Genomic DNA, 7,442 nt, shown 5'->3' on the forward strand with positions numbered 1-7,442 from the left:
TCGATACCCGCTCATCCGAGATTATTACTTCGACAAACCTGTGCACTTGAGGGATATACGCAAGGGGACCTTGTCAGCGTTAAGAGAAGAGTATTGCAACCTTGTTATGAAGAGCACTATTTACATGACTTTGTAAAATTTCCATGCGGTCACGTGGGCAGTTTTTCAGGCCACACAGGCATGTCGGAGGCTCACACGGTTATGTGAAGGCATGTGACAAATGCGATTTTTCACTATAAAGAGTCATTTTCCCCTATTCTTTGAGACTTTTTGATGGCATTTGAAAGGCAAAGTAGCTAGGTTTTTGATAGGAGGACTTTGGTGAATTTGGGGGCCGTTCTATTATGAAAAGATTTACCAAAAGGGAGCCAACCATCATAGGACAATATTGGGAGAAGATCTAAGGCATCAAAGCATCATTTGAGGGGAGATCTCTACAAACTTTCTAGATCTTCATCATCCAAAGGGATCTAAAGCTAAAGGGAGAAGTTCTTGCTTCTTTTTTTGTTTGTATGTTGCTTGGAGTTGTATGAGTATTCCTTTTTCATGAGAAACTAACTTATTGGTGTTTTGGACATGATGATCTCTAGGGTTTCTTGTTTGTAATTTAGATAATCATCTTGTTAATGTGTTGTTGGATGTTGTATTTCTTTTATGCAATCTTGTAGTTTATGGTTCTTGCTATGTGTTCTTTGATGTTTTAGATTCTAGATTGTACTTGGATGTGCAGGATGCGCCCTTGTATTAGACTCACATAGTTTGAAAGGGATATATGTACTAATACACCAAGGGACTCAAGTATTTGGTACCACTTCCAACCATTAGGATTGGACCTAGTTGTTGAGTATCGATCCTAATTAGAGATTTCCTCACACTTAATGCAATCATAGGAGGATTTGATTAGAAGAGATTCTGAGCCAATACTTGTATGGGATTAGGGGTAATCACTGAGGGATTCGGGATTACCGACTTTAGGAATCTCTTGACTACCATCTCAACATTTCATCTTAAGTTCAGGACCTTATAACAACTCAGGGTGATTCGTTCTTTAAATCATCCCTTCCTATGTTTGATTCTCCCTTGAATGCGAATTGTACGTAGTAGTAGTCCAGATTTTATTCTAGTTAGTTCTTTTTCTTTTTGTAAGTGCTATTCATCTTTTGAAATGTTATGATAGGAAATAGACAAAATGGAAGTAATAGTAGATCCTTGGCTCCGTGGAATACGACCCCTGTATCATAAGCATGGTATTACTTGATGACCCCGTGCACTTGTGGGTGTTCACATCAAGTTTTTGGCATTATTTCCAGGGACACAAGGGATACTAGGAAAACCTTTAATCTGTTGCTCTAACCTTTTATTTTTCCTTATATAAATATTTGTCTGTGTATGTGTTTTAACCATTTTGTTGATATTTATTTATTTTCCTTCTTTCTTGTTTTTCTTGGTAGCTTATTGATTTTGTTTTGTTTATTTACACAAGGCCATGGATTTTCAATAAAGATTATTGGCTGCAAAAATCGATGCACTTGAGAAAAAGATGGAAAACTTTATTGCCATGAAAGCAAGCCAAGGCAATTCATAACAACCAAGAACACCACAACCCCAAGCCCCAAAATTTCAACCCCATTAGCAACAAGTTAAGAAATACACTACTGAAGATGTTCTAGCAAAGTTTATGCTCAACACAGAGGCAAGATTTCAAAACATAAACACCAGGTTTGACGAACTTGGTACAATACTAAGGAGTGTCTAACCTTCGGATAAGTGTTTGTGTGTTAAGAATGTGAAGTGTTCTTTCCTTACAATGAGCATTTCTTTTATCAGGTTTAAGTGCTAATACATGTGTAGTTGTGTTCTTTTGCGCAGGTAGGGTTGTGAAGCTATGTTTTAAGAAAAGAAGCCAAAAGTAGATCGTGAATGCACTATTTGATGAAATCATGGAAGGAACAAACATGAAGACGTAAGTTGGTCTCAAAGATACATGAATGTGTACCAACCTCCATGTATTCAAGAAATTACAATGATTTGGAGGGGCACAAGGGCAGTCATATTTGTGTATCCCGACTTGTGTATTGATAACAAGATCTTCACCAATGAACCTGTTTATTGAAAAAACGATACGATCTATGGCATAAACGGGTGCCCGTTTATGTTGCCTCGATGAAAAGTGGATTCGGGAGTGTTTTTGGTGGAGTACTGTAGAAGATTACTATAGAAATTTGCTATAGTAGTTACTGTTCACAACTGGTCGAAAATCAGAATTCCAGAGAATTCACACGGTGTGTGGAAATTGCACATGCCCGTGTGGATACTTGATTCCAACCCTTTAAAAGTCGCTATTCAGCCCCGATTTGGAGAGCCTTTGGCAAGGCTTTGGAGATGTTTGACGGCCTTCGACACCACATTTCCTTCGGAAGAGAGCTATTGATGAAGCTTTCATCGGCACCAATCCGGCGAGGTGTGCCCTAGGTTTAATGAGGGGACCTTTGAAGAAGACGCGGCCGATCCACAAGACTTTTGACACGAACACAAGGGGGTTTTCATTCATGGATTGCATCTCTTTACTTTTGATTTCATTATCTATTGTATTTTGCTCCATGGAGAGCTAAATCCCTCGTGGGTACTTGGGTATTTGTGAACCCTAGGATGTGTTCGTTTCATTGAATCTCTTTATTATACTTTCAATTAATTGATGTTTATTGTGAGTTCCAATCTTGTATGCTTGATTGTATGAATACTCCCGTTGAGTGACACTAAGGTTGAGAGTTCTTCTTGGTAACTCTTGTGAGTGAGTGACACACAATGAGAGTTAGACAAAGCTAGATTTGAGAGGGTTGAGAGGGTGAGTCGAGAGGTAGTGGAGCGTCCCCTTTCCCCTCCGGTGTGATCTATCCTACCTCTACATTCCAAGAGTTCTTTGCGGCCATAGTAGAGTGAATGGGCTAAGGGATGACTTTCCGCTGGGGCTTAGTTACGAGTACAATGGAGTGAAGGGTGGAAGTGATTTTAGCATCTAGGGCTTAATTGTGGCTAGGGATCTTTCACTTGGACCAAAGGGTTAGGTCTATACATAGGAATAGGGTTTATCACTTGGAATACCTAGAGCTCATTGCAATTCTATACGAGTGCGAGGTGTTGAGATTGTTCAATTTCTACTCCCGTACATGTATAGAGTTAGGCATGGTTAACCTTAGATTTGGGACTATGCAATTAAGGATTTCCACGACTCACTATTGCATTAATTAGGAAGCATAATAGAGGTTTCTTGTACTTGAAATGATTGTCCTAGGTTAAACAATATCCGGGTACCCCATTTATCATCGATTGCCTCCCCTATCTTTTAATTGCGCCTCCTATATCTTTTCTTATTTTCATTTGCAATAAGTTTGTTGTCACATCACTTTTAACATATTTTCATTCTAGTTAAATAGCAATCTTGGTGGTTCTAAGCATTATTCCCTGTGGATTCGACTACCCTCTCACCGGGGTATTATTACTTCGACACCTGTGCACTTGCGGTTTACACGCATATTCGAACGTGTCACCTTCCATCTATGTACTTGAGGACAAAGTCGGGTAGCTTGCTAGGGCAAATTCTGAGCATTCATTGGGTCCCCTATCGAGTGATATTGAAAATAACTCGAGTTAGCACTTGAAGGACATCACTCTCAGGAGTGGGAAACAAGTAGAGGTGGACCACAATTTATAAAGCTCCTAATCTCAACATTTATCATTTCATCAATCTATCAATTTTGGTTAAGTATATTAGAAAATTCTGGGAATTGTATTTAAAGATGTGGGTAGGAAGCTAAGGCCATCCTTGAACCCACCAATGTTGATTGATAAGTGCTTGTTTATTATAAATACAAAGTATTCTTTTCTTACGATGAGTATTACTATTCTCAGATTTTATTGCTAATATATGTGTATTTGTGTTCTTTTGTGTATGTAGGGTTGTGGAGACAAGTATAGAAAAAGAAGCCAAAGTAGATTGCATTTGTACTTTGGTTGATGGAATCTTGGAGTAAACAAATGTGAAGATACAAGTTGTGCTCAAAGACATGTGAGTGTGTGCCAACCTCCGTTGTGTTCAAGGAAATATGAAAATTGGAGGGGCACAAAGGCAGTCATACTCATGTGTTCCGACTTGTACAAAGCTATCAAGATTGTCGTCAAATGTGCTTTTATTTGAAGATGCAACGCAATCTACAGCATAGACGTGTGCCCGTTTATGTTTCCTAGATGAAAAGTGTGGATTCAGGAGTATTTTGGCTAAGCATTATAGCATGTATTATAGCAAAATCACTGTAGCAATATACTGTAGCAGTTACTGTTTATAGGCAACTGAAATTGAAATTTTGCAGATTCACACGGGTGTGTCGAAATTTCACACACCCATGTCGATGCCTGATTCCAGCCCTATTTAAGTCACAATTTAAGCCGGATTTTATAATCCTTTTTTCCATCATTTGGCTATCTTTTCTCCCTCTTTGGAGGCGCCCGCGGCTAGGGTTTGGAAAGCCTTTAACTAGTCTTTTGGAGAGGTTTACGGCCTTCAACATCATGTTTCCTTCAGAAGAGAGTTATAGGGGGGCTTTCATCGGCACCAATCTAGCGAGGTGTGCCCTAGGCTTGACGACGGGACCTTTGGAGAAAACGCGACCACTATACAAGACCATCGACACGAACACCAAGGTGGTTTTATTCATGGATTGTATATTTTTACTTTTGATTTTATTATTGATTGTATTGTCCTCCATGGAAAGCTAAACCCATAGTGGCTACTTGACTTGTAAACCCTAGGATGATATTGTTTCTTTGACCTTTTTATTACGCTTACTTTAATTGATGTTTTAATTGAGTTCCAATCATGAATGCTTGTTCAGTTGATTTTCCCTTAGAGTGCCACTAGGGTTGAGAATCAATTTTAGTAATCCTTGTGGATGAGTGACACACCATGAGGGTTAAACAATGCTAGATTAGGGAGGGTTGAGAGGGTGAGTCAAGAGGTAGCAGAATGTCCCCTTTCCCCTTAGGTGTGATTTATTCTATCTCCATGTTCCAAGAGTTCCTCGCGGTCACAATAGAGTGAAGTGCTAAGAGACGAACTCTACTAGGGCTTAGTTAAGCAAGCAATAGAGTAAAGCGTTGAAGTAATCCTTAGTATCTGGGGCTTAATTGTAACTAGGGGCCTTTTGTCTGGACCAAAGGGTTAGATCTATTTTACAGAATAGGGTATATCACTTCGAATCTTTAGAGCTTTAAGCAACCTAGCACAGTATGAGGTGCTGAGACTTAGTGATTTTTCCACCGGGGCATAGTATTGGTTAGTCACAGTTGATCTTAAGTTTTGGGACCGTTTGTTTAAGGATTTCTATGACTCATTAGACTTCAGTTAAGAGACATAATGATTGGTCTTGTACTTGAAGCAACAGTCCTAGGGTGAGCAATGTCTGGGTGTACCATTTATTATCGATTGCCTATCATATCTTTTATTTGCGCCTCTTTCTTCTTTTCTTATTTCTATTTGCATTGATTTGTTTTCACATCACTATCAATTTATCTTTACTCTAGTTAAATAGTAATCTCTGTGTTTCTGACCACTATTACCTGACGATTTGACTGGCCACTCACCGGGGTATTATTACTTGGACAAACACGTGCACTTGCAGATCACACGCAAAAGGGTGTTGTCAAGTTTTCGGCACCTTTGCAAGGGAATAGGCATTTTTGATACACTTTGTACTTTGCTATTTTAGCTATTCATCATTTATTCTATTTCACACTTTCTTATTCTTTCATCGTTCTGATTTGTTTTTCTTTCTTTGGTTGCAGCTCTAGGTTATGACCCAGGGAATCCTTCAACATTGGTTGAAGGTGACCCTAAACTTGAACGAACACATCGTACAAGGGGTAAAAAATCTGTGCAAGTACAGACAAATCAAGCTGAGGTAGAAGGTGAAGGGTTAGATATGACAAAATGGAATGAGCAGGAGAGGACACTTTCAGATTATACTAGACCCTCAATTTTGGGCATACAGTTTAGCATTGTGCGGCCACCAACTATAGCTCAGAATTTTGAGCTCAAACAAACATTTATCAAAATGTTACAGCAGTCTGCACAATTTAATGGTTTGGCCGATGAGGATCCAAACAATCACATAGACAACTTCTTGGAAGTATGCCACATGCTCAAGATTAATCGAGTTATGGATGATGCTATCAAGTTGAGGGCTTTCCCATTTTCCTTGAAAGAGAGAGCAAAGCAATGGCTACATTCATTACCTAGAGCATCAATCACTACTTGGGAGGAGATGGTAGAAGCCTTCCTTGCTCGATATTTCCCTCCCGGAAAATCAATAAGGCTTAGGAATGAAATATCTTCTTTTGTTCAAATGGAATTGGAGTCTCGATTTGAGACATGGGATGGTTCAAGGAGCTCCTGCGGAAATGTCCTCAACATAGGTTCCCCGAGTGGATGATCCTTCAGTCTTTCTATAATGGGTTGAACCGAAGCATATGACAGTTACTTGATGCTGCAGTAGGAGGTACCTTAGGGAGCAAGACTCCAGAAGAAGCCTGGCTTCTCATTGAGGAAATGGTTATAAACAGTTATCAGTGGAACACAAGGGATAGAAAGAAGGTAGTCGAACTTCATGAGGTTGACGCAGTTACTTCATTGGCGCCCCAAGTGGAATCATTTAGCAAGAAGTTAGATACTCTAACTTCTCCTAGAGTGGCGGCCTTGACTAGTTGTACTGGGTATGGGGGAGGACATGCTCTATCTGATTGCCCTATGTCTATTGGTAGTACATCCTTGGTGGAACAAGTAGACTTTGTGGGTAATACAATAAGAAACCAAGGCAATCCTTATAGCAACACCTATAATCCGGGTTGGAGGAGCCATCCAAATCTTTCATGGAGTAATCAAGGACAACACAAGATAATGGCACCGCCCAGATTCCAACAACAACAATGAGCCCCAAATTTGGAAAATTGATAAGTGCTTGTGTATAACTAATACGAAGTGTTCTTTTGTTAAGATGAACATTAATTTTTTCTGATTTTATCGCTAATACATGTGTATTTGTGTTCTTTTGTGCATGTAGGGTTGTGGAAATAATCACTATAGCAATTCACTGTAGCAGCTACTGTTCACAGGCCGTAGAAAATCGATTTCCAGATATTCACACGAGCGTGTCAAAATTCTACACACCCGTGTGGATGCCTGATTCCATCCCTATTTATGTCGTGATTTCAGCCCGATTTCAGAATCCCTTTTTCCATTGTTTGGCTATCTTTTCTCCACCTTTGGAGGCGCCCGCGGCTAGGGTTTGGAGAGGCTTTGACTAGGCTTTTGGAGAGGTTTACGGCCTTTGACATCGTGTTTCCTTCAAAAGAGAGTTATTGGGGGAGCTTTCGTTGGCACCTATCCGACG

The 7,442-nt window shown here is 39.7% G+C and overlaps 1 non-coding gene across 1 annotated transcript; it reads right to left on the bottom strand.

Annotated features, from left to right (window-relative positions):
• Positions 1 to 6,365: 6,365 nt before the first annotated feature.
• LOC120279693 lies at positions 6,366 to 6,471 on the bottom strand. The gene has a single exon (XR_005541999.1). It is a non-coding gene; the product is annotated as a small nucleolar RNA R71 (small nucleolar RNA).
• Positions 6,472 to 7,442: the final 971 nt, after the last annotated feature.

Source organism: Dioscorea cayenensis, chromosome 16, assembly GCF_009730915.1.
Source record: "Dioscorea cayenensis subsp. rotundata cultivar TDr96_F1 chromosome 16, TDr96_F1_v2_PseudoChromosome.rev07_lg8_w22 25.fasta, whole genome shotgun sequence".
In the NCBI taxonomy this organism is placed as follows: Eukaryota; Viridiplantae; Streptophyta; class Magnoliopsida; order Dioscoreales; family Dioscoreaceae; genus Dioscorea; species Dioscorea cayenensis.